The sequence below is a fragment of the Eptesicus fuscus genome, chromosome 4 (assembly GCF_027574615.1).
Source record: "Eptesicus fuscus isolate TK198812 chromosome 4, DD_ASM_mEF_20220401, whole genome shotgun sequence".
Lineage (NCBI taxonomy): Eukaryota > Metazoa > Chordata > Mammalia > Chiroptera > Vespertilionidae > Eptesicus > Eptesicus fuscus.
Window position 1 is genome coordinate 64,063,846 of NC_072476.1, and position 26,835 is coordinate 64,090,680.

At 36.8% G+C, this 26,835-nt stretch overlaps 1 long non-coding RNA gene across 1 annotated transcript; it reads right to left on the reverse strand.

Annotated features, from left to right (window-relative positions):
- Positions 1 to 183: 183 nt before the first annotated feature.
- LOC129148718 (uncharacterized) lies at positions 184 to 26,374 on the reverse strand. The gene is made up of 3 exons (XR_008555679.1): positions 26,314 to 26,374; positions 25,860 to 25,921; positions 184 to 821 (listed from the first exon to the last, which is right to left on the reverse strand). It is a non-coding gene; the product is annotated as an uncharacterized LOC129148718 (long non-coding RNA).
- Between the last annotated feature and the right edge of the window lie 461 nt (positions 26,375 to 26,835).

Consider the following 26,835-nt stretch of genomic DNA (forward strand, 5'->3'; position numbering starts at 1 on the left):
ATGTCCTTGACAGTGTTCCTTTAATATTTAAGAAGCATTGTGGACTGTACCAATTTACAGTTGTTTAGTAAATGCTCATTTGTTGGGAAATCATTGTGAAGATTTTTATTAGAATCCACCCATCTGACCAGTAACTTTAAGCATAATATAGTCATTTACTAACCTCAATTCTGGTGGATTTGTTTTTTAATTTATATCCTTTTCATTTAAATTAATTAAAATCATAACAGAATACCTACTATTTTATTTCATGTCAATAAAAGCAATAACTTTAAAGTCAACCCGTTTTCTCCAGAATTTTTTTAAAAATCCCCCCCCCAAAAAAAAATTTCTTCATGTTCAATATTGAATTTTCATTGTCCTAAGTTATTGGAAGTTACACAGGCATTTGAAAAATTCTGAGTTACTCTAATATGAAAAAAAAAAGACATCAATATTCACAAAGTTCATTAAAATTAAGACTCTCCACATTTTGGTTCTAGGGAGTGGATTTTCTGACAGGTTTTAAGAAATATAATAGGAGACATTAGTGAGTGTTTTATGAGCCTCTCTTAAAGATATCAGTGCTTCCCTTTATCTGCAAAAATTTAGAAACACAACAGAGGGAAAGGCAAAAAATCTATGTACAATACCATATGCTGTGCCAAATATAATTAAGAAACCTTAGATTCATGCCAAAGAAAAAAAATTACTGAATGGTTATCTTGGTGAGATCAGCTCTCTTCAAGACTGTGCCCACACTGATGACTTCAGCGAGACAAACCACCTCCTCAGCACGACGAGGCAAATGAGAACCAGAACCAAACATCCTGAGAAATATCCTAAGAAAAAACAAACAAAAAAAAAAAAAACAGGAATTAAGGCTGAAAGGAACGTTAGAGGTCATTAATGATGAAATTACCTATTTTCAGGAAATAAATCAAGAGTTGGCGAAACCATAACAAGTACCCTGAAAATATAGGTCTTTTAGAAAAAATTGGAGAGCTCCAGCATGATTCAGTAAATTAATTACATAACTAGGGTGTAAGGATTTTTTTTATAATGTATATAAAATAATAGACAAATTCAGAGCTTCCAGCTGAATTTGAACTCCTTTTTGAACTCCTTTTTGAACTCCTTTCTCCACCTTTTGTTGTCTCTTCCAAGTGACACCTCTGTAACCTGCTTCCTCAGGCCTACCTTCACCACACTGCCCAACAATTCCAATTGAAGTTTTAACTGTGGCAGTTTAGCATGTTATCCTTGCAATAGATATTTCCTCTGAAGGCTACAAGCTCTCAAGATCCCAAGGAGTGAACAGAAGAATTTCAAGCAATTGAGAAATAATGAGAAAAATGGTTAGCTCCCAAAGAGCTTCAAATTTGTCCTCAGGGGTTGACAACAAGTCACACACCTGTGATGGCCCTGATGGTGGAAGTGACTGAATTATGGAGATGACATCTGCAACCAAGATAAAATGTACAGTGTTGTTAGTTGGTCAATCATTAATCAATAAACTGGTAAACAATAATAAGTGCCACTCATTTATTACTTCTCCAAATTTTCATGACGCCATTTGCCGGGGATGGAAAAAGAAATCGGTGGGAAGTCTGTCTTCCTTTGTGAACATACACATCTTACTAATTAAGCCATGTGTTGTAATTTTATCTAAGCAAGCAGGAATGCACATAAAAGCGCCTAAATTGTACCATAAGAACTTGATCTAAAACATAAGCGTGGAATAGAATAGTAAATTATCACTAAGTGGAAGGTGGTAACACTAGTAGTTCAAAATTCATAGTCAGCAAAGCAGTGCTACACAAATTAAAGCCCCAGGCATACTCTTCACGTGGGTGGCATGGCGGTACAGAACCACACACTCCACACTAAAGAATTCTGTCTGCGGAGGTTTATGACAGCCAGTGAGACAAGCAAAGAAACTCACAACTCGGCACTTTTTAAAAGAGAGTCATTCTTTAGAGAGAGGAGATTGTCTCCATTGTTGGCCATGGACTAAAGGACAATACTGCCGTGGAAATTCCACAGTTTCTGTGACAAGCTTTACTACTTCCCTGAACTTCTAAAGTCACCATCTCTACAGGGCTCTTGAGCTTCTGCATATTTCACTGGAGATTTCCAGTGCGTCGGCTGCAAAATCCAGAGGTGCTTAAAAGTCATCATCTCAAATGTTCATATATTGACCACATTAAGGTTTTGGAAAATTGGATGGTGTTTGTTTAAGAGAACAAAGGCAGAGCAAAATTGTGAGAAGAAGAGAAATGGGTAGGCTTATGAGGGGAGGCAAGGAATGCCTAAGAAAATCGGCTCTTAATTCAGAGTTGAGGCTAGATTAGCTAGAACTATACCGAAGTGCCCCATAATTAAGCCTTTTTATCTTCCACTTTTTTAATATTGCTTTTTCTGACATTCCAGAATCCAGTTATCAGTTGGCATGTGTTTCTTTCATTTGCCTGCATCTAAGTCTTGTAATCCCAAACTTGAGTAATACGCCCCTTCTAATCTTCTAAGAGTATGGAAACAAACAAAAGTTTATTAAAACTATAAAATAAGAATGAGTAGGCTCTGTCTGAGTAGAAGAAGGAAGTGCTCTTCTATTAATACTGATATTGTGGACTTCTTTCCTTTGCATTTCTATGCCCTTTCTATTGTTTTAAATTCCTAGCTATGGCCTGAATGTTTCAAATATTGACCAGTTGTTATGTGAGGTATTAGTATTTCGGGGTTTATAGTTAATTATCCCTACACACTTTAGCTCTGAACTGCAATGAATTCTTTTAAATACAAATAATGGGCACATGGTTCTGCTACTTCTTTATAAGCAGCTAGAATGTATCCAAATTAGTTCATCCATATGAAGTGTGATGCTCAAAACAATGATGCTGCCTCCACAAAATGAACTGCAAATGAATATAAGCATTATTTAAGGTAAAAGAACCTGGAAGTGCTCTTGAATGTCAATGATATGCATGGAGACTGTTTCTTTTGTAGATCTATTTCCCAACGTGTCTAGAGATTCTTATGACAAGTGAACTCTCATTAATGATCAGAGACTGGGGCACATATGTTGTACAAAGCTACATCTCCCTCAACACATATTTATACAGCACCTATCATAGGCCAGGTACTATGCAAAAGCCAAGGAATATAAAAATGGATATGAGAAAATCCCTACACTCAAAAAGCTTACAATCTTTTAGTTTGGGAGATAACTATATCTCTGAATACTATACAAAATGATACAGTGTGAATAAATGCCAAAAACAGGGGGAAAGCAAAAGGACCTACGGACTCCTTTGCATGGTCAGGGATGTTTCACCAAGATGTAATTTTGAACCCTACCTGGAAAGAGTGACTGTATGTTCAGATAAAACTGCAGAAGACATTCCAGTCAGAACATGGTTACTATCTGGTAGTTCACAGGCTGGTGTAGCTATGGAGAAGTAATGTATCCCTGGCCAGGTGGTTCAGTTGGTTGGAGCATCGTCCTGTACACCAAAAGTTTGCAGGTTTGATTTCTGGTCAGGGCACATACCTAGGTTGTGAGTTCGATCCCCAGTTACATGTGTACAGGAGGCAACCAACCAATGTTTCTTGCTCACATCAATGTCTCTCTCTCTCTCTCTATCTCTCTCTCTCTCTCTCTCTCTCTGTCTTTCTCTGTCTTCCTCCCTCTCCTTCTCTCTCCCTCCTCTCTCTCTAAAACCCAATCCTCAGGTAAATATTTTTTTGAAAGTAATCTAAAAGAGTCTGAAACGCAGATGGTGCGTGAAGTCTCTTTGTGCCACACTAAGGAATCTAGATGTTATCCTGGAGGTGACAGCAGGCCATTGTGGTCCCCGAATCATATTCAGTAATCTTGTCAAGAGATAAAACATACAATTTTAAAATTTAATTATGTATTTAGTTACTTTCTAGCCTCACCCCTGTCTTTGCATACTACCACACCCCAGAAATACAGCCAGAATAGAGTGGCCCTGGGCCTTTCACAGAGAAGCTGGGCTCTAGAGAAAAAGACTCTCCAGTCCTCAGTAGGCTCTTTATTTTAAACATCCTTTCATTCCCAAATGCTGGCTAATATTTTGCAGCATACACAAATGACATAGAACCCAACCCACCAGGAAAATATTTTCCAACACTAGAAATGTTCAATAGAAGGGGTTTCATCTCATACACCCAGAAAAAAAAAACACAATAAAACTTTCATGTAAGTATTTATAGAATGACTGATAACATTACTTTTGTCTCAAAATTCTCAGTATCATGAGAAAGTTCAAATGCAAATGAGAAGCTACCACAACCTCCTTCATCCACAAGTAAAATCCTTTCACCTTGCAAATTGGAGTTTTATGGGAAGGTAATGGGAAGTGCAAATGTTTGAGCCACTCACATGATATATTTCTAATACCTTGCAAATGTCTGTGAAGAACGACTTATCCTCACTTCTCTCCAGACAGCTATAGTGCCAAAAGGTGAACTCAAATGTGTATCAAAGAATATGATTATGTGTTTATTTAGAGAAAAGAATCTCTTGTAAAATGTGTGTCTACACAAATAATGATTTAATTTCCTCGTACTCTTTGTTTTTGTCTGCCAATGACATATCTGTAAATGAATTGAACCAAACAAAGCCTCGGCAGTAAGAAGAGCTGAGGTCCTGACAGATTTTGCACTTCTGAAATTAAAAACAAAATAACAATTAAGGAAGAAGCTAAGGCCAGAACGTCATAAATCTCACCAATGAGACCTTATCTTATTTCCAGTTTATAAGATGTAATTCAAGTATAAAAAGTCATCATCAGTATCATTCTAATGAAAGTTTACAAAATAAAATTTTTTGAAAATAAAAATTAGCAGGGGAAAAACAGAGCATGTCCATGTTTCCTGCCTGCATGCTCTTCTCTATTGATGCACATTCTGCTTCTCTGAATTTACTCCAAATCCTTTTTTTGTAAACCACTCATGCTTTTTTTTTTAAATACATTTCATTGATTTTTTACAGAGAGGAAGGGAGAGGGATAGAGAGTTAGAAACATCGATGAGAGAGAGACATCGATCAGCTGCCTCCTGCACACCTCCTACTGGGGATGTGCTCACAGCCAAGGTACATGCCCTTGACCGGAATCGAACCTGGGACCTTTCAGTCCATGCGACGCTCTATCCACTGAGCCAAATCGGTTAGGGCCAATCATGCTTTTTTAATCAGTTGCTTAATCAGAGGATCTAAACACTCCATGAGAATTTACTTCTTTCTTCCCTCTTGACTATCTGAACATGAAGATGCTAGCTGTGGCAAATATTTCAAAGATTTCTGCTTCCGAAAATGTTTAATTGACAGTGGAAATAGGACAGGCATTATAAGTCATCACAATTATATTGATGTTCATTTAATTTCCATTAGCTTTGTTACCGTGACCCATTGTTTAGATGCCTCCATGGCAGTAATCTGGGGCTTAAAATTTGAATTTTCAATTGCCATATTTTTAATACAACCTAAAGGTGCTCACAGGAAAATGTGGGTCTAGATTAGAAAATACAAAGATGTTTTATGAAAGTCACTATGCTTTCTACTTCAAATATCTTTTCATTCTTAAATTTTCCCTAAAATAATTTTTCACTAATATCTTTAGCTAATTACTTACTTGTGGCCATTGGATTAATTTTGTCTTATGAGTGGGTATTCAAATCGTGTCTCTCTGCTAGCTACAAGAAGGAAAATGTTTTTAAATGATGTGTGCTAATTTAACTTTACAGTATAAGTGTATACTCATTATAACTTATAGCACAAAGGTTTCAGACTCTGTACATGGTATTGTAATTCCTACAAGAAATTGTTGAGATTCAGGAATCATGAACCATGCCTAAGTTCTTGGAAACTATGTGTCTGCTATGGTGGCTGTTGGCTCCTATGAATGGAAAAAAGTGCCACAGAGAATTTCAACCAACATGAAGCAACTGTTCCAAAGAATGTGGCTTAAGATTTTCAAAGACAAGTCAGACAGTTAAAGCATGCAGCTGTACTAGAAGGTGACCAAGAATAAGAATAGATGAATCAAATAACAAATGCAATTACAAGACAGGTTTGAATTGTCAGGACTAATTTCAGTTTTGTATTCTTATCTGAAAAACACTCATATTTAAAAAGAAACAGAATTAAAATAATAATATAAACATAGAGAGCAAATTTCAAAAATGAGCAGTAGTAAATAAAAATGTTAATGATGTCTGAAATCAAAAGAATTTGAGGTTATCAAAGTTACCTTGACAACAGAAAGTACCTAAATCCTATATGTTCTTTTGAGGATAGCACATATGACAATTTTAAATCACACTAAAATTCAACTACAAAATTCTCCCAGAATAAATTAGCTTCCAAAAATCAAACATTTTCAGAGAGCCTATAAAAAAAAAAAAAAAAAGATAAGTGTGAAGTGTAGGCCTTCTGTGGAATCACCAAAATCTCTTAGCTCTTTATTCTTCTTTCTAAAAAGTTTCTCTGCTGAAATATAATTTAGAGAACATGCAGAAAATAAATGTAAGATGGGCCAAAAAAGTATGAGGCCTGAAGCTCCAATGACAATTTAGTGAATATAAATGTTATTAAACTTCAATCCATCTCTTCTTGGTAAACACAACTCATTATTTCCTAAGGAAATCAGGCTTGACCAATACCATTGTGAATTACTTATATAAATTAAATATGCCGCTTCTATAGAAAACTTTAGGTCAGCAGCAGATGTTGGTAAATTCCTACAGAAATGCATGCCCAGAGAAATTTTTTTAAATGGCAGAAATCTGCTAGCTATTCCTGCCTTATCTGCAACAGCTGAGCAATCTTTCAGTGCCACGCGGAGACGGAAAACTTGGCTCAGATATAGCGTGGACAAGCTTGCCTTAATCACATTGCTCTTTTACATGTGCACAAGGACATCAACATTGACAGTACAGAGTAAAGCAGCCATTTGCTGAAAACAACTGTCAACGTTGTCAAGTTTTTGGAACCTCTTATAATGTGATTTGTATGACAAATCTTGTGGCATTTTGTTTGTCAGCAACAGTAGTGAATTTCCATGTATCTGGGAAGGCAGGAGAACTGTTCCGAAGTGGATTGGGTTGTGTTTTTTGTGTGGTTTTTTTTTTACACAGACTATGTTAAAGAAAAACAGTTATTAATTTTTAAATGACAGGTATCAAATAGATCTAGAATTTTAAAAGTGGAATTTCATTTAAAATATCCTGCCAGCGTAATTCCCCCTTCCACTCAAACCTTGGAAAACTGTAATAGTTGCTTGATTTTACTTTGTCGCACTCCAGATTTTGAAAACAGTTTCTATAAAAATATTAATATTTTCTGAGACAGGAATCTGTAGCAGTAATTATTAGAGTGAGCTCTAAGTGACAATAGTAGGTTCAGTCCTTTCTGCAAGAACCGAGAGTTCATTGCCATAGAGTTCATGAAATCGGACGCAACAAGGTATAATGAACCTAGCAGCACACCAGTGTTAATTCAACAACGTACCCGTTAAGAGACAATTACAGCGATCTTATGGTTCATCAGTTTTTCAACAATTACCTCAGTCCTTCTCTGAGCTGCGTTTTTCATACAGCTTATTCCTTAATGTGCTTCACTCATTTGTCCTAAGCCGAGGTCCTCCACTGTGTGGGTAGAGTCCACTTGGACTCAATGTACAATAGATCACATATCCTCCACCCTGTGCACCTGCCAAAATGCCCTTGGGTAAGTTAGACCAGCGTGCTCACCCAGGCAAGAAAGCCCCTGGTTCTTCACATCTACACTAGTTATGGTTCCTTTAGGACAGATATGACGGAGTCTAATGAAAGAATATTTTGTATGTTCTCCCTCCTATAGATCTGGTTAGAGAATTCCAGAAAAGATGGTCTCTCCCTTTCCCATCTCCTCAAAACCTTCTGAATGAACATAATACCTAGAACCATCTTTATAAACACTTGGTTCTCTTTTTATTTATTGATTGAATCGAGTTGAAGTGATAAATGAACTGAGACAGCACATCTCACACAGAACTAGGCACACTGCAAGTTCTCAGTAGCCCCTTGTGGCTAGTGGCTGCCATGCTGGACAGCAGAATTCTAAAGACCTCGGTTCTAGTACTTCTTTGTCTATCTGCTTATGTGACTTCGTGTGTGTAAGTCCTTTTTCTGTTGAATCTCATTTTCTCCAACTATTAAAAGGGCTTTAATAATCCCTGTCCTATTTTATCTGCAGGTAGCTTGTGTTGACACATGAAAAAATATATATTTAAAAGTAGTTTGAAAACTAGGAGTTTTTCTCAGTTTTAACATTTTTATTATATTTCTGCTTTCATTTCCCAGAATTCCCTCACTTTCCTTTTTTTTTTTTTTTTAAGTTACTGGCTGCTAGTTAAAATCATATATGGGAAAGCTCAATGTGTTTTATGGTTTAAAGAAACTACTGTCCAATGCTAAGTACCAGGCTTGTTTTTTCTTCTCAATAGCTGTTTGCCTTCAAAAAATCCTAAATTAGGAATAGTATCAATAGCTTGCCTTTCCTATGATAGTCACTATTTCTAAAAGACACTCACATTCAATAGTTATGCAACACTTCTGTTTTCTAGTTGGGCTTTGATACTTCTAAATAGAGCTTAATAATGTCAAAGATAATGTAGACACACAATGCAATATACCGATAGTGTATTATAGAATTGTACACTTCAAACCTACATAATTTTATTAACCAATGTCACACAATAAATTTAATTTTAAAAAATTTAAAAAGATAATGTAGAGAAAAAAGACAGGACCTCTGTACCTATATTTATTTTAGATATCCAGCTTATTCTCTATTTACAAAAATACTTAAAATTGAAAAATTATGTATATGATTGATCTTTCAATGGCTATAATTTTAGGACAACTTAAAGGTGCTCACAGGAAAATGTGATTCTAGATTAGAAAATGAAGAGTTTTATGAAAGCAATTGCCCTTTCTATTTCAAATCTCTTTTCATCCGTAAGTTTTCCTAAAAGAACTTTTTTTGCTAATCCTTTTAGCTAATTACCTTCTCACAGGTAGGAAATGCCTAGCTAGGAAACCCTGCCTTATATTCATATTGTTCCATTTCTTTAAATTCTGCAAACCTCCTATGTCATATCATGATTCTTATTGACTCTGCACCCCTATACCATTTCACATTTATTCCCATCCCCTCCCTCCTCCTTTCTTGCTTCCCTCCTTCCCTTGTTCTCTTTCTGTCTCTCTCTCTTCCCCTGCCATCTCAACCTCCTCACTTAATGTATTTTCAGACTAAAGCTAACCTGTAACCACACCTCTTTCTTTCTCTACCCTTTCCCTAGAGCAGCTTGTATATAGTAGCTGGCAGGCGGTAAGTTAGCTATGGAAAAGGAAGTTTGAACTTTTTGTTTGTTTGTCTACCAACAACCACTACCCTATATCCTAGAATTACGTATTTTTAAATAAATTATAAAATTTAACATATAAGATATATTGTTATAAAGCATCTTAAACATTAATCTGGCAGAATCAAGAAGTATCACTGGCTGCCCAACTCCTCTACTATCACAGTAAAACAGCAATCTATCTGAACAGTGATCTAAATGTTGTGAGGTTTTTTTAATGCGTTTGAATACGATCTTAATCACCATTTCCAGTGATGTGTCTACATACCAGCTGCAGCCCTGCTGATTAGAACATCAATACCAATTGATTTTCTAACACATACTTGCAATGTCTATTGTATCTCATTGTACACTGTACACTATTGGTATTTAGCCAAAGCTAACAGGAGGGGAAAAGATTTTGTGTACAGAACACATGGGCCTCAGAGAGTTTCATAATTCCCAGGAGAACAGAAAAAGCAGGTACTCAATGTCAGACTAAATAGTCTCTTACAGTTAATGTGTTTGGTGGCTACAGGCTCAAATCATTCGCTTGTCCAGAGCCAGGGTTACTCAGCTGTATAATAAGCTCTAAAGTCTCTCCTTCGTAAAGGGCCCAGGATTCATGGCTTTAATTTTGCCACCGATAATATGAAAAAGTGTGCTCCATACAGTACTGAGCAAGCATTCACTCTCAGCTTCCACTATAATGAAATTCTAATTGTTTCTAAAGTTTAGGAAGGATAAAATGCTTCATCTCCATGATGACAAAAGGAAGCCAGGAAAATAAAGTGACACACTTGAATGAACTGTGAGGAAATAAAGTGCACAACATGCGATAATGCCATGACTCCGTGTTATTGCGCATTTCTGGGCTGAAAAGATATGGCTTGATGGGTAATTTGTCATGCTGTGCAATAGAGAACAACAGTAAAGAGACTTCAGACAGAAGAAAATTACACAAATAGTAGGGTGGAAAGGTATAATTGAAGATGGCAAAAGATTGAAAGAAAGACATTTAAAATTACTGTACTGACCTACTAAATGCACTTGGGCGTGGAATCCTGGCCTCACAAGAAGAGGCATTAAATGACTGCGGGCTGTGACACTACTGTGGAGTAATGCCAATCTCCGAGCTCTCAGAGAGGAAAAACACAATGCACAGCCTAACCGAACCGCCTCAACCTGCTTTCTTTCCGAGAGGAGTCTGGGCTTCTGTTGAACTTAGGAAAATTTTTCTAAGTAAGTTTTGCTTTTTAAAATTATGAGTAGATTTCATTTAGTATTTGGGAGGCTTAACTCCTTAATTTTCCAAAGTCAATAAATCTCCATTCTGTAAAACTACAAAACCAGCATTATATGCACTGAGTGGCCAGATTATTATGCTCTCTGAATGCATAATAATCTGGCCACTCAGTGTATAACCTATATAATAAAAGGCTAATATGCAAATTGTCCCCTCGGCCAGGAGTTCGACCAGCAGGCAGGCCAGCCAACCGCCCATGTCCCCTCCCCCTGGCCAGGCTGGCCAGACCCCACCCATGCATGAATTCATGCACTGGGTCTCATATATATCTATATATACTGAGTGGCCAGGTTATTATGCATTCAGAGATCATAATAATCTGGCCACTCAGTGTATATTTCATGAATTCATACAAAAGTCTTTTGCTTCTCACATCCAGTTAAGTTTCTTCAAGATCCAGTCCAAGAGAGCAGCATGACATTATTCAAAGCACAACCATAAGTCTGAGAAGCATGAGACGTGAGCACCAGCCCCATCTCTTCTGCAGGCTCATTAATCATGCACAGCTCTGGGTACGTCTCTTAACCTCGCTGAGCCCAAGCCCCCTTCTCTGTAGAAGGAGAAGCATGAACCAGACGCTTTCTAAAGAATTCTTCCAGTCCCGCAATTCTACTCCAAACAGCAGAACCTCCAGAAAGCTTCTCAGTAAAGGTTATTTCCTTCTCCTTCCTGGGCTCAGAAACAGGGGCTATCTCCACCACCCATACTTTATGTCACTCATCTCCTTTGTTCCCTTAAACTAGAGAAATATGCTTTCTACCTATCATGTGAGATAATTACATGAAAAAGATATCATTTGCAGTATTCATTAATTACAAAGATCTTTTTATTTCTCACATACAAGTGCATAAATCACAACCTATCTTTAAAAAGGTGATTTGTATTGACAATACAGTAGGACCCCCTTGGGGACACTCCAAGACCCCCCAGGGGATGTCTGAAACCACAGTAGTATCAACCCCTATATATATATATATATATATATATATATATATATATATATATATATATATACATATATATATATATATATACTATGTTTTTTCCTATGCATACACACTTCTGATAAAATTTATAAATTACACATATTAAGAGATGAACAACAATAATAATAAAATACAGAAAGTCCTCACTTAATGTTGTTGATAGGTTTTTCAGAAACTGCAACTTTAACCAATTTTACCACAGGTTAATTGATATAAACAAGAGTTAAGTTCCCACAGCACATTTCTGGTTACAAAATCATCACCAAACTTCTAAATAAAGAACCAAAACACTTTTAATATTAAATAAACAAATATGAGCTATTTATTAAATGTATTCACACACATTTAAGAGAGATGAATAAAAACAAGTAAGGTAATAATTTCCCAACCCACTTATTCCAGCTTAGGGTTGCAGGTGTCTGCAGCCTGTGCCGGCAGCTCAGGGATCAAGTTGGGACCCAACCCTGGACAGGCCTCATTTCCATCAGCAGATCCACTCTCACACACCCCCAGGCGCTCACAGTGGGACGACTGAGTCACATCAGTTCATCTTTGGTATGTGGGAGAAAACCAGAGTATCTGTAGAGAACCCACACAGATAAGGGGGTGGAGAGTGTGCAAACTCTACACGGATAGTGGCCCTGGCCGGGAACTTATTTTCCCCCCCCAACAACATTATAATGAAATGGCTTTGAACAAAATGACGTTATTCTTTGAGCACCTGCTATAGTACAATATAACAATATACTATAATAAAATTATGTAAATTTGACCTCTCTCTCAAAATATCTTATTGTTCTAAAATATCTCATCCTTCTTCTAGTGATGATGCATGCTGATACAATGCTTATGCGATGTGCATGACGTAGGCATTGTGACATAGCTTTAGGCGACTATATGGGCTACTTGACACAGCACTGCGACACCTAGTCAGTCTGGTAACCAAGATGGCAGCTAAGTGACTAACAGGAGGGACATACACAGTGTGGAGATGCTGGACAAAGGGGTGATTCATCCCACGTGGAATGAAATAGGTGAGTGAGGGATTTCATCACACTACTCAGAATGGTAAGCAATTCAAAACTTATGAGTTATTTGTTTCTGGAATTTTTCATGTAATAATTTCAGGCGATGGTTGATCATGGGTAACTAAAACCACAGAAAGTGAACCTGCAGATAAGGGGGATTGCATACTATAAAAAACTTATTACAGGAAAATGACATTTCCTCACATAAAAGAAAGTGTGGTCTTTGATGATGATACTCAATTCTAAATTTAAAATGAAGTCTTAGTATTTCTGCAGTTCTTATTATTAGTCTCATGTCTACGTTATCCCATAATTTCTTCCAGGAAGCAGAAATCTTAAGGTATAATTTGTGTGATGCTCCACGAACTCCTCAAAAACATCTTGCAGTTGGAAGTGTCCCAAATATATTATAGGTAGGGTAAAAAATGTGAAAAAAAATATTTATAATTAATGAAACAATTATTTCCATTTGTAAAATAATTTTTATAACTTGGAATAATCTAAATAAACATAAAAATGAGACCTTAATAAAGCCATTCTGTCTGGATTACATCATAAAAGTACTTTATAGTAAAAGATTTGAAACTTGTAAGGGTTAAATACATTTTTTAAGTATTTACCAACACCAAATAAAATACAGTTGTGACATACTTCAGGAAAACATCAAACTTGACTTAAAGATCTTAGAGATCCGCTAGACAACCATACTGCTCCACAGAAGGTCCTTAACATCACAAATAGGCTTTGGGGCTAATTTCACCATGAGATATCATTATATTTTTTTCCATTCTAATATTCTTTTTCTTCAAGTTAAACATTTCAGACTTTCAATAGTTGATACGTTTTATATCTGCAAATTATAATACTGATGATAATGAACAGCAGTCACGATAGACAACTCATGCAAAATCAGCTTTTCATTAATTCATTTCGATATGTGAGGCTTAAAACTTCAAGTGGAAATGCATTGTTGTTGAATCTAGCAAAATGTTTCCCAAGTCATTGCACATAACAGAGAACACAGAAGGGTAATTTCTGGTTATTATTAATAGAATAATGTATTAATTATTTCATTGGAAATTTCAAAAATCATAAAACTAGGGAAAAAATTAAAAAGTCACCTAAGCTGGAGCTTTATATATATGGGATGAGCAAAGATTCAGTCTCCTAATAAAAAATACTTTAAAAAACTCATTCATCCAACAAATAAGAGTCTTGATGACTTTTAAAGTCTCATTCTGCTTTGAGATTATATAATGTATAAAAAGACATAACTATGCTCAAGAAAATTCTATTCAAAATAATCACATGAGAGTCATAAAAACTCCTCAGAATCCCTGATTCCATTTTATTGTCCACATTTTATGATTATTAATAAGAAGTTTAACCAGGGCCATGAAAGTTACCAATGTAGTAATAAACAGGTCCAAATGCTATCATTTAACAAAATAATAATACATAATTCATTTATTCATACATTTATGAATACTTATTAACTGTCTATCATGTTACCGGCACCATGCTAGGCACCAGGAATACACAGGGCAATAGGCATGGACCCTGCCCTCCCAGATCTAGTGGAGAAGGGCAGGAAGTTTGGTGAGTGTTAAAATGGGAAAAGTACAGGAAATTGTGAAACTGCACGAGGCTCTGTTAAACCTGCCAAAGAAGATGAGGTGAAGCTGAGACCTAAAGGATAAATAAGGATAGCTGCTTTGGTGCAATGGATCCTCTCACTTCTATGTCTGTGTTCATTCCCTACATGCCCTTTTCACCTCCTCATTCCTTCTCATCTTGGATTTAGTTTGGGCAGCATCTCTTTAATATAGTCTTCTCTGAATCCCCCACCTCCACTGGTCTAGAGTGGATGCCCCCACCCAATAATTTCACTGAACCCTTACGTATCTACAAGCACCAGTCCTGTAATTGCCTGCATAATTTTGGTCTCTTAGGCTAATAAAATCTAAGAAGAGGTTTCTTTGATGCTTTTGGGAAAGCTTTTCTAACTCTTCTAGAAAGTCTCTGAAATAGCCCGTTTCACTTGATAGTCACCTTGCTACTAGCCACTGGTGAAGCTGATCCATAGACATGGGGGAAATTGAAGGAAAACTAAGACAAAACTACTGGGTCAAAATGTCCCTGAATTACACCCTATCTCTGGGCTCTCAGTAGTGTGAGCCAAGAACTTTCTTTATTACTAAAGCCATTTAGGTTTTCTGTAGCCAACAGCCAAAAGCATGGGGTGACTGATAAAATAGCACAGATGGGAATCATGTTCTTTTTCCTTAGCACCCAACATACTATTTAGCCCAGAGTAGTTGTTCAATAAATGCTCTGGAATAAATAAACTGGGTAATTCAAAGAAAATACCTGATAGCAACAAAACTATGAAGTTTCCACTGAAATAAAATTGAAAACAAATTCAGTTTTCAACCAGAATTTTTAAAAGGTGTTTTTAAAAAACAGCATTTAAAAGGCCTACCATTTTTAGAGGTTTCCCTGTATTGTAAAGAAAGTAAATCTTGTCCTCTGCTCACCCAGGGCCTTCAGCTCACTCCTACGCTCCCCTTCATGCCTACCATGCATTTCTTCTTATTCCCTCATTTCCCAGCGTCCTCATATTTTTCTACCTGCCTCACCTTCAAGTCCTGTTCTCCAAAAAGAGCTAGATAACTCATTCACACCGAATGCTATAGATCTGATTTAAACAAAATTCTATTATTTCTAAGAATATTGACAAAAATACAAAGATTTTCATCTCTACTAGTAATTATGCAACTTCAGGTAATAGAAAGCAGGCATTTGTGGGGCCTAACAGATAAATCTGTGGCCATGAAACAGCAAGAAGAATGTCTTATTTCCTTGCACATAAGGGCGACTCCAGACCTTGTCATCAATGGCCAGCCCTACAGCTCAACAGGAACCCACTCCTGTTCCATTTTCTTAAGAGCAAATAAATCCAGTAACCAGTGAACCATGTTCACCAAGCGATATTCCTGCCTCTAAGTTCTGGCTGTGGACTTTATTCGTGAGATGGGATTTAACACCATCTGCTCTGTATCCCGTTTGGAACTTAGTAATGTCACAATTATAAGAAGCATCTATATTAGAAATTCCCCTACCCCCAAATTCTATAAGCAATCTAATCTAATAATAGACAAATATGCAAATTGACCGCACCTTCGCTACACCTAAGCCACGCCCACCAGCCAAGCCACGCCCACTAACCAATCAGGATGAGTATGCAAATTGCCCCAACAAAGATGGCGGCTAATTTGCATATCAAGACAGCGTCCAAAGAAGCCAACAGCTGCAAAAGGGAGTAAAGCTCCGAAGAAGCAAGCAAGGGGGGGGTGGCGGAGGCGGGGCCGGGGAAAAGGGCGGGGTGGAGGCGGGGCCGGGGGAAGGGCGGGGCGGAGGCGGGGCCGGGGGTGAAGGGAAACGCGGGTGGGCTGGAGAAGGCGGGACGGGTAACAAGGGCGGGGCGGAGGCGGGGCCAGGGGTGAAGGAAAACAAGGGAGGGCTGGAAGAGAAGGCAGGGCCGGGGGGTGGAGGCGGGGCCGGGGGAAGGAGATGGGCGGGGTGGAGGCGGGGCCGGGGGTGAAGGAAAACAAGGGAGGGCTGGAGGAGAAGGCGAGGCGGGTGATAAAGGTGGAGTGGAGGCGGGGCCAGGGGCGAAGGGAAACGCGGGCGGGCTGGAGGAGAAGGTGAGGCAGGCGAACAAGGGAGGAACGGAGGCAGGGTAGAGTGCAGCAGGAAATCCTATTGCAGGATTTTTTCCTGCAACGGGAAAGCTAGTTATAAATAATGCTTGATTTACTCTAATGATCAGTGAACTCAGGATTCTTTGTTATACACCTCAAACTCAGATGAAAACTAAATTCTTAAAAACAAGTAGATGTCCCTACATACATGTTCTAATCTAGAGCAATTACAAACTGCTTTGGCCACCTTTTATTTTGCAAATCAGATATTCCAGAGTCACCTTTATTGCCAAACATAAAAGCATTCTACTGCACACCTCAACACAACTGCCTGTACATCCTTAATGTCTTTCCAAGCAATTTTATGCAGTCAGCACCCTATACATTAGGGAAGGAATGGATGTGTGCTCTATGGGTTTCTTATAATAGCAATGAACCTTCATAATCAGCCCATTTCTTAATTTTGCTTACTTTTTTATGCAGCTGCATTAATACTACATTGCCAGACAAAGACAAGAATGAACATGCGAATTAAGTTTAAAAACAACAACAATACAGCCATCCAAGGAGCAAGTGCTGAGCTTGTAAAAAAAAATCCAGCTCCCATTTTATTAAATAATAGTGTTCATGCAGGGATGTCTGAAGTACTCTGCAAGGCTAATTAGAACAGATCAATGTACACTTACCTCTCTAGAAGGCTGAAAGGTGTGTAGTGACTATGTGTCATTAAAAATTTACTTGACCATGGGCATCAGATGTCCATGAGAGTATAACCCTGGTGAGCACTCTAAGTTTCCATTTTACTCATGTCATCCTCAATGCATCAAAAATGCCATAGACACCATTACTATCACCCAGCCTCATAGCAGCTGATGTGCTATATATGTTTAAGAGGGTGGTATCAATTAACTATATAGCCATATTTGCAATTATTACCACTTCACAATATCATTAACACATTTGGCAGATTTTCTTTCCAAAGTAACATTTATTTAAAGGTTAATCAAAATTCTTAGAACAGCATTTATTATAATGTGATTTTTGATAATTGACTAAATCAGTGGCTCTTAAGAAAACACCCTTGTCTGAGTCCTGCTCAGTATACACCACAGTGCCATTTGGGGAAAAGAAATACATATTAGAACTGTTCATTTCAGACCTCGTCATGGAGGATCATATATTAATGTAATCAGGTGGTACATTTACATGCTCATTAGTAATCCATCATTAGTCCAAATGCTCACTATTAGGAATAAATGTACGAGTTATTCAGAACACCCAGAAATAGTATTTCTTATTTAAACATGCAGAATGAGCCGACTGAAATAAGTGCACACCTTGAATTTGAACTTTCAAGACACATCACTAAAGTCAATCAGTCATGTCAGGACACTCTTCTATAATAATCTCAATTACAAAATTCCTGCCCCTCCCTAACAAGAGGAGTAGGGAGAGTTCCAATATCTGAATCCTTCTAATTCACTGTAACTGCAAAAAATCCTGATGAAGTGTGTGTTTAAATTTTATGCTTTAATACATACCATGTCACTAAAACCACATTAGTTATGCTTTATGCTGTTTAATCATATGTCAAAATCTGTAAAATCTGTTCTAGCATGCTAAGGTAATTTAACTTCAATTAATCAATCAAGAAAATAAATAAAATGTAATAATGCCAAATAATGTAACTTCTTTAAAAACAAACCACTCTCTACACATTTATCCTAAAAATACTTACTCACAATACAATTGAAGGAAAAAAAACAGTGAAAATTACACTTATTGAATCTTTTTCCCATTCATAGCTAGCTTCCAACACTAAACTTACCAATGTCTTAAAGAGATCTTTGGCACAATCTGACTTTACAAATAAAATGTGAGCAACTTGAGGGTCAAAATTATAGGTTTTTATCCATTGTGCCCAACATAATATCCTAAATCATAACAAGTGTTCAGTAGGTGTTTACTGAATGGAAGAATGAATGATTCCACAAACTAGATTATTTCATTATAATGTTGAGGCCTTACAAAAATAGTCATTCATTCTTTTTCTCCTGGCCAAAAAAAAAAAAACCCACAAACCACACCCACATTTATTATACATTATTATATGTTATTGATATTTAACTAAAAGTAGTAGAGCTCTCTTTATTAATTCTCTTCTCTTTTTTTCATAAAGTCGGTTAGGAACTAGCAAGGAAGGTTAGCAAATGTGTGTGTTTGTATTTATTTTCCCAATGAAAACAGTGATTTTCTTTCAAGGATGTAATTTAACAACTGATGGATATAGTTTTGTACCAAGATTAGGAAGGTCAATGACAAATCCTGGGTCTAGTTAGCAAGAATTCATTAAGCACCAATTGAATACCCTGCACTATGCTAATAAATACAAATATATCAATAATCTTGTACTTGTGTTGGATTTTTAATACTCTTAAATAAGATTATAAGCATTTGGAGAAGAGCAATGGAGAGTAACAAGAAGCAGTGGATTTTCCATAGATTTGGAAAGCTACTAGAATTATTTTTTCCTGAGCAGCCTAAGTATCCCTGAAACATTCATTTTGCAATAAGAGTTGCATCGACCTCAATATACTCACTCCAGTTTGTAGACAGGCACTACCACCATCTTCCTTCTTTGCTCTCTGTCTATTGAAGGAAAGTTGAGATGAATGTACTAATGCCCCCACCTGCAGCCAGGCCCATCAATCTCTGGACCAAACCCATCAATAATAGGAAGCGTATTCAGAGTCTTTGAGATTCTCTTCTTCACTGGGTACATTTGGGGGCCCAGCTACCACTGCTGAGCTCCCATGTTACTGCTCATGCTCAACTAGAATCTGTGTAGTCCACTAGATCTGGGAGGCCAGGACTGTGGGCCTCGTCCCAGGGGCCTGTGTGGCTCCCTTTCTGTCTTTGTGAGACTCTGTCTCCATGTATTTATTCTACACTGTGGTATGTCACAGATATGATTGGATGTGATACTGTGCACCTGATTTTAGGTATTCCAGATAGTCATTCTTTCCACGGCCTGAGTTCAGACCGTGTTACCTACAGCTGCTGCACTCTGCCCTTTGAATGTTGTTCCTATCTATTTCCATGCCCCTTAGGTGACAGCCATGGATGGGGCCAGCTCTGTATTTATGATCCCAAATGTGAGTACTGGCCTGGTATTGCTACATGCATCGAGCCTCACATGTGTGACAGGGAGAAAGGTCACAGATATGACTCTCCCCATGTTCATCTCACAGATTATAAGTTCATATGATGGTACAAAGAAATGTACTGTACTATGTAACCTTTCCCCAGTATTAACATCTTGCATAACTACAATATCAAAACCAGGTAATTGACATTGGTACAGTCCATTGAGCTCATTCCTATTTCATCAGTTATACATGTACTTATTTGTGTTTATATGTGTATAGCTGTATGCAATTTTATTACATGGGTAGCTTTGCAAAAACACTACCACAGTCAAGACACTTAACTTTACCATGATTACAAGACTCCCTAGTGCCACCCTTTTATGTCCACATCTACTCCCTCTCCACCCCTCTCACCTTGGCAACCACTGACCTGTTCCCCATCTACACTAATAAAAAAGTAAGATGCAAATTGACTGTACCTTTGTGATGCCCACCAGCCAATCAGGAGTGAGTATGCAAATTAACCCAACAAAGATGGAGGGTTAATTTGCATATGCAGGCGCCGAGTGGCCAGGGGCATTCCTCACCACCTCAGTCGCTCCAGGCCTCTGGGCAGTGTGGGAAGGCAGAAAGGTGGCTCCAGCTGGAGTGAAGGTGGTGCCGGCAGCCAGGGGAAGAAAGGCCCATTCTTGCACAAATCTTCATGCATTGGGCCTCTAGTCTCTGTAATAATGTTATTTTATGAATGTTGTCTAAATGGAAATAAGCAACAAGGTATCCTGTTAAGATGAATTTTTTCCACTCAGCATAATTTCTTGAGGTTCATCCAAGTTGTTGCACTTATCAGTAGTTCATTACTCTTCATTGCTGAGTAGTATTCCATACAGATATGTTAGAGTTTGTTTAACCATTCATCCATTGACAGACATTTGGGTTTTTTCAATTTGGGGTTATTACTGACAAAGCTGTTATGAACATTCCTGTCAAGTTTCAGTGTGAAAATAAATTGTAAGATTTTTAAAGGCATAATAGTGTCTTATTCATCAATCTACCGCCAACACTTTAAACAGTACATGGTAGATCTCCAAAAATATTTGTTGAAGAAAAGAATTAATGAACCACAAAATTGCCTCTAAATGGCAGAAAATAAAATAGGACTCATCTTGTAGGGGAAAAATAATTCATTGGGAGGGAAAATGTCAGCAAAAGTTCCTGAAAGTTGCACTGACAATGTTAAAACTATAGCAGTTTTCACAGGGGACACACACACACACACACACACACACACACACACTTTAATTCGAACATTTTCCAGTTTATGTTAAATACTGAGCTTCATATTAAGATATTGCTTAGATTAACAAGTTACAACTGAACTATTACTTTAGACAAAGTTGGGGAGACTTCCTATTCTAGCCAAGATGAACTAAAGGGGCTGGATATATCCTCATTCCTAAAACAATAATAATAACAATAACAACAAAACTCTTTAAAAATACATGAAACAATGACTTTTAAAACATGGAACATCAGGCAACAAAAAGCAATAATCCCTGAGAAACTAAAAGCTAAGGAGGTAAATCTTCTGACTGCCTTGCTTACTGTTTTGAGGGTGCTTCATCAGTGGCACTGGGAAGGTAATTCAAGAGGCAGGTAGCAAACTGCCTGAGTTGAGGAAACAGAACCGAAAATATGGGAGAATAAGGTAGCTACAGTTCACAGGACAGAGCACCTAGCGGAGTGGTGCTGCATAGAGAAAGATCTGAGATCTCCAATCAAGAATTCAGCAGAGTACTGACCTGGGCAAATACGTATTCCTAACCCTAAGGAATGAATGGATGCAAGTGTTGATCAATACCTGCTAACATCACAAAAAGAGAAAGAACCAGTAATCTTGCCCAGCCACCTCCAAATAAATTTGATCAAATTCCTAGTTCCAATTACCAATTAATTGGAAAGACATGGGACAAAGGAGCTTATTAAACAACTCCACAGGAATGCATCAGTAAATATAAACAATAGGGCCAAAACCAGTTTGGCTCAGTGGATAGAGCATCAGCCTGCAGACTGAAAGGTCCCGGGTTCGATTCCGGTCAAGGGCATGTACCTTGGTTGTAGGCACATCCCCAGTGGGGGGCGTGCGGGAGGCAGCTGATCGATGCTTCTCTCTCATCGATGTTTCTAACACTCTCTCTCTCCCTTCCTCTCTGTAAAAGGTCAATAAAATATATTTTTTAAAAAACAATAGGAAGCTCTACAGCAAAAATTAACCCAGTTTCCTCAACTAATAAGAAAAATAGACAGGGGGAACCTATTTATTAAAAGAGAAGAGAAATATCAACCAATCACAATGCAGGGATCTTGTTTGTGTTCTGTTTCCAACAGTTAAAAGTAATTATAAAAAATTATGAGACAGCTGGGAAAATTTGAATACTGATTTTGCATATTGGATAATAAGTAAGTATTGACTTTTTAGATGCAATCCATTTTTTAGATGTGGTTCACATTTTCAGTTAAAAAACGAGTCCTAATCTATTAAGGATACCTCTGAAATATTAAAGGATGAAATGATGTCAGGTCTCAATTGGCTTCAAAATAATTTGAGGTGGGATGGGAAGTGGAAATGATGAAACAAATTTGCCCAAGAGTTGATGGTTATTGAAGGTAGGTGTAGTTATATGGAAGTTCGTTATATTAAAATATGTAAATAAATTTATAATAAATTGAGGCAGTGGTTAAAGACTCAGAGGTCACAGTACATGTTTCTAAGTGAAAACAACTTCTCAGGCATAGAGATATCAGAAATGATATTTTATGAGGACATTGAAGACTTTGATTTGTAGGATTCCCTTAACGGAGACCATGTTTTCCCCACATAAGTCATTGGCATTTCAGGGTAGAAATTTTTTCTGAAAATAGGTTTGGCAGTATGCAAGCAGTTGACTACCTAATTGAAGACACCAAAAGGCATAAAAGGAGATAAAAAACTGGGTCTATAAATGTGGTTATTATTTCTTCCAGTTCTTTTAATAAGGCTAGGTTTATGAAAACTCTAACAGAGCATATGGCTGCTCTCCTTCCAACATCATCCTCACAATACTACTCATCTAAATCATGTTTGCCATTTTTGCATTTCTTGTTTGCTTATTGTTCTCAACTCGACCTACCATTCATAATTTTTAGTCTTTTGTGTGTGTTTTTTTATTTATCTTTGTTGTTGAGAGTATTTCAGATGTCCCCCATTTTTTAGAGATGTTCGAATTTTTTTTTCAAGTTAAATAACTCATTAGAAAGTATGTTTTATCTAGGATCTGATTGTTTTGAAGTAAGAGGGACACTCTGGACTTCTTGTCCCAAGGTTTTATCAAAAGAAGAACTCTCATCCACCCAGTGTGGCTCAGTGGTTGAACGTCAACCTATAAAGCGGGAGGTCACTGTTTGATTCCCCACCAGGGCACATGCCCAGGTTGCACGAGAGATCCTCCGTGGAAGGCATGCAGGAGGCAGCCCATCAGTGATTCTCTCATCATTGATGTTTCTCTCTCTCTCCCTCTCACTTCCTCTCTGAAATCAGTAAAAAATATTTTTTTAAAAAAAGAACTCTCCTCTCCTTAACTTATATGAATTCTACCTATCCAAAAGGATATGCTCAAATCCAATAAGTGGAGTACCTAAGAAAGTGAGTGTTACATCTTCCTTTAAAAAAAATCCCTCATTGTCTCTAATTTATTATCCTACAAATAACCAATAAACTTTCGGTAGAGTTTAAGTAATTATTCTGTCTATAATATTAATGTACTAGTAAAATAATCATCCTGCATCACTAAATGCCTGGAAAAGGTCATAGGAACAGATGTAAAACCGGATGTGTGTTTGGAGCAGAATTAGCTTTGGGGAATCAGGACTAGTGAACATTTTTGTATGCTGGTTAAGTCTGGGGAATTATTTGCAAGGATATATTGTAGAAGTTGTAAGTGAACTTTCCAAAATATGTATCACCATAGTTAGAATTTACATTAGAGTGTTTTTCTTTTTAGACACAGCCTTGTTTATAATGGTCATTTAAAAGTTGCTACCCCAGGTTTATAAAACAATGTTATAATGTCTTCTCATCAACAGTATTAAAAACATTAATCTCTGGGAAAATGTTATAAAGAAATTCCATTGCAATGATAACTCAAATATTAAAGCAAATATAAAAATGTTGCTGTATAATAAAATACCAACAGATTAGAAATTCTATGCAAGAGGGTGTTTTGAATTCTGATGAAAGCAGAATACCAGTACAGTACATAGTAGTCAAGTATGGCCTATGTAAATTTAAATAAAATTCATAATTTAGTTTCTCCATTGCACTACCCACATTTCAAGTGCTCAATAGCCACATGTGGCTAATGGTTATCATATTGGACAATGCAGATATACAACATGTTCATCATCACAGAAAATTCTATTAAATAATGATGGTCTTTGTTTAAGAAACCACTACTGATAAATGGATGTGCATATATTTATTTCTATCAAGTCATTTTTTCCTTTGTTAGAGGTTAAATTAATAGTATCAAATTTAAGTAATTTTTCTAAAATATCTATAATCTAATGTAAATAGTTTAAAATGTGCCACACTCATTACAGTACAGATTTTCTTTTTTCTCTCCCTACAGGAGAATGAAATTTCCAAAGATTCCATTTCCTCAAGAGCAGGAATTGTAACATTAGCCAATCCTCCCCTTCAATTTGCATTTTCTCTCTTTATAAAAACCTGTTCTAACCTTGCTCTGCATCCAAGTTTACCCAGCCATGGCCCAACCTTTATTTTGTGGCAAGGAATTCCTATTTTAGAGGACAGTACTAAATTCCTATTCTAGAGGAATTCCTATTTTAGAGGACCTCAAACTACACACTTGTGGAATTTGTAACCAGCATAAAAAACTCACTTTCTACCCAGGGCCTCCTACCAGGTAAGGAGGTTCTTACATCCTTCAAAAGTCCCAGCAAATTCCTTGGTCTTACAACTTCTTACCTCTCAATCCAGAAAGATGCATTTGGTAATATATATAGAAACACAGAAATGCATAAACAATGCAATTTGACCTCCTTCTATGAGAAAGTGAAATGCTCCTGTAGTTAGAATTTGAACATGAGGGCCTGTCTGATTCAATAGAGAAACTATGAGTGAGATTCTCTCCACCATTTATGCTTAGCAAGGAACCATGTTGCAGAGGAGAGACAGAAATAGAAGAGTAACTAAAGTAAATTAAAATGATTAGGAAAAACTCCCAAACCACAGGGCTAAACCAGTTGCATTTATGCAATTCCTGAAAACCTTGATGAAAAGTAAAATGTCTGTATTTAAAAGACTAGATAAACCATATAGCTGACCCAGATTGTTAAAAAAGAGAGATCTATAATTACATGAGTATAGAGAGAATTTTAAGTATTTTCATGAAAAAGTGAACAATAACAAATAATCATTTATTATAGAAAATTTTTATTTTAAAAGTAGATAGTGCAACTGTAAAAAATAATAAAGTCTAGGTAAATAAATACTTAAAAGAATATTCCAAATATTTTAGAAATTGATCATTTTCCAGAATAGCATGGTATTTGGAAACTAAATTTCCACAGCAGATTCCATAGTTCTTAAAATTAATTAGAACCTTGAAATTAGCTACAAAAATGTACATTAGTTTGGGGACAGACAAAAAAGAAAACATAATATGCCAACTTCCCAATGTTTTCTGCTAACAGCTTATTGCATCTTGGAAATTACACTTGCTTTCAGCATTCTTTGCATTGTTTAAATTCGTAAGTTCATCTCTTTGTTCACTTGTTCACTCCCTAAGAAAATCTAAACCCAATAAATTGGTATAAATGTTTACCAATAAAATAGTTCCCAGGCAATTTTTTTCTTATTTTTAAAATTTAAGCAGTTTTATTATAATTAGGTAACTACATACTCCTGGCACAATGCCTCTGAAATGTTGTTTCTCAAACACTAATGGGTCTTGGGAAAGTTTGAAACTCTCAATTCATTAGGACTTGAGTAGCTGTTTTGTACCTAAGAATGAGTATTGATAGAGATGTTGGGACCAAGCGCATACTTTCATGAAATATGATGAAAACGTAAGGGTTTTGTTATGACGCACGTAGCAATCAAGAACCTGTTTCTTTCTAGCTGGCTCCTAAAAAATACCTCCTGTATAATTATTAAATAAATGCACTCACTTATTCAGTACTCAGCTAGCTTTTAAACTCTGAATAAGAGAAGTACACAGTAAGAGAGGTACTTACATGGTTTCCTTGGATACTGGATGATGCCATTCAGGTCCATGTTTTTATCTGAAAGTGGTGCCCTGCGGAGAAATGAGGTTTGGTAAGTGGCTGTTTATACATAGTAAGTAAATAGGAACTTTGTTTATTTTACAAAGCTTTTTTTTTTTTTGACCCAGATTTCTTTTTCTCATCACACCCAACCCTTATAAACAGCAATAATATGATAGAACTGGTGCTTTGTACAACTCTTTTTAACACCACTTAAGAAATCATAATTATTAAAGAGAAGCTCAGAATTCTTCGGCTCAGAACATTACTCCTTGGGCTGCTTAAATATCTTGACTATTATTGATGTCAGACGTATTAATGAACACTGCTTGCCCCTCTACTTTCCTTCAAAAGGAATTGTTCTCAAACTATCAGGAAAGAAATTAATCCTTTAAAGATTCCCATAAGTGATAAATGTCCTTACCTTAATCAAAGAGTAAGAGAACACTAGCTTTAGCCATCTCCCAAACCCCCACAGACATTAGCTGCCATTTTAAATGTTGTAGTGGGATCCTAGGTTCCCAATAGTTTAAATGCTATGAGCATACGATTTTGACATTCGGTCTCTCAGAACTACATGCTTTCTAATTTTGGTAGCATGATTAATCCTCCTATGTGATAAGTTTTAACCTTCTAATATTTCTTTGGATCGAAATGAACAAATGGCAACTAACTTTAATGCTTAACACAATTTAATAACCTGAAATGAAGGAAGTGTGGGGTATGTTTCCATTAAAAAGTTTCCAGCCACAATTAATTGAACAAAAACTTGTCTTGTTCCAAGATTATTCTTGGAAATGTAATTTCGAAGTCTGTATGAAATAAGAAAACTTACTTTTTTGACCATATGAAAGCAATCTCATTTCTTTTAGGACTGATTTTTGGATAGACTTCCGATTTGATGTTTTCCATTTGAACTAGCAGCCTAGGGGCCTGGAAGGGGGGA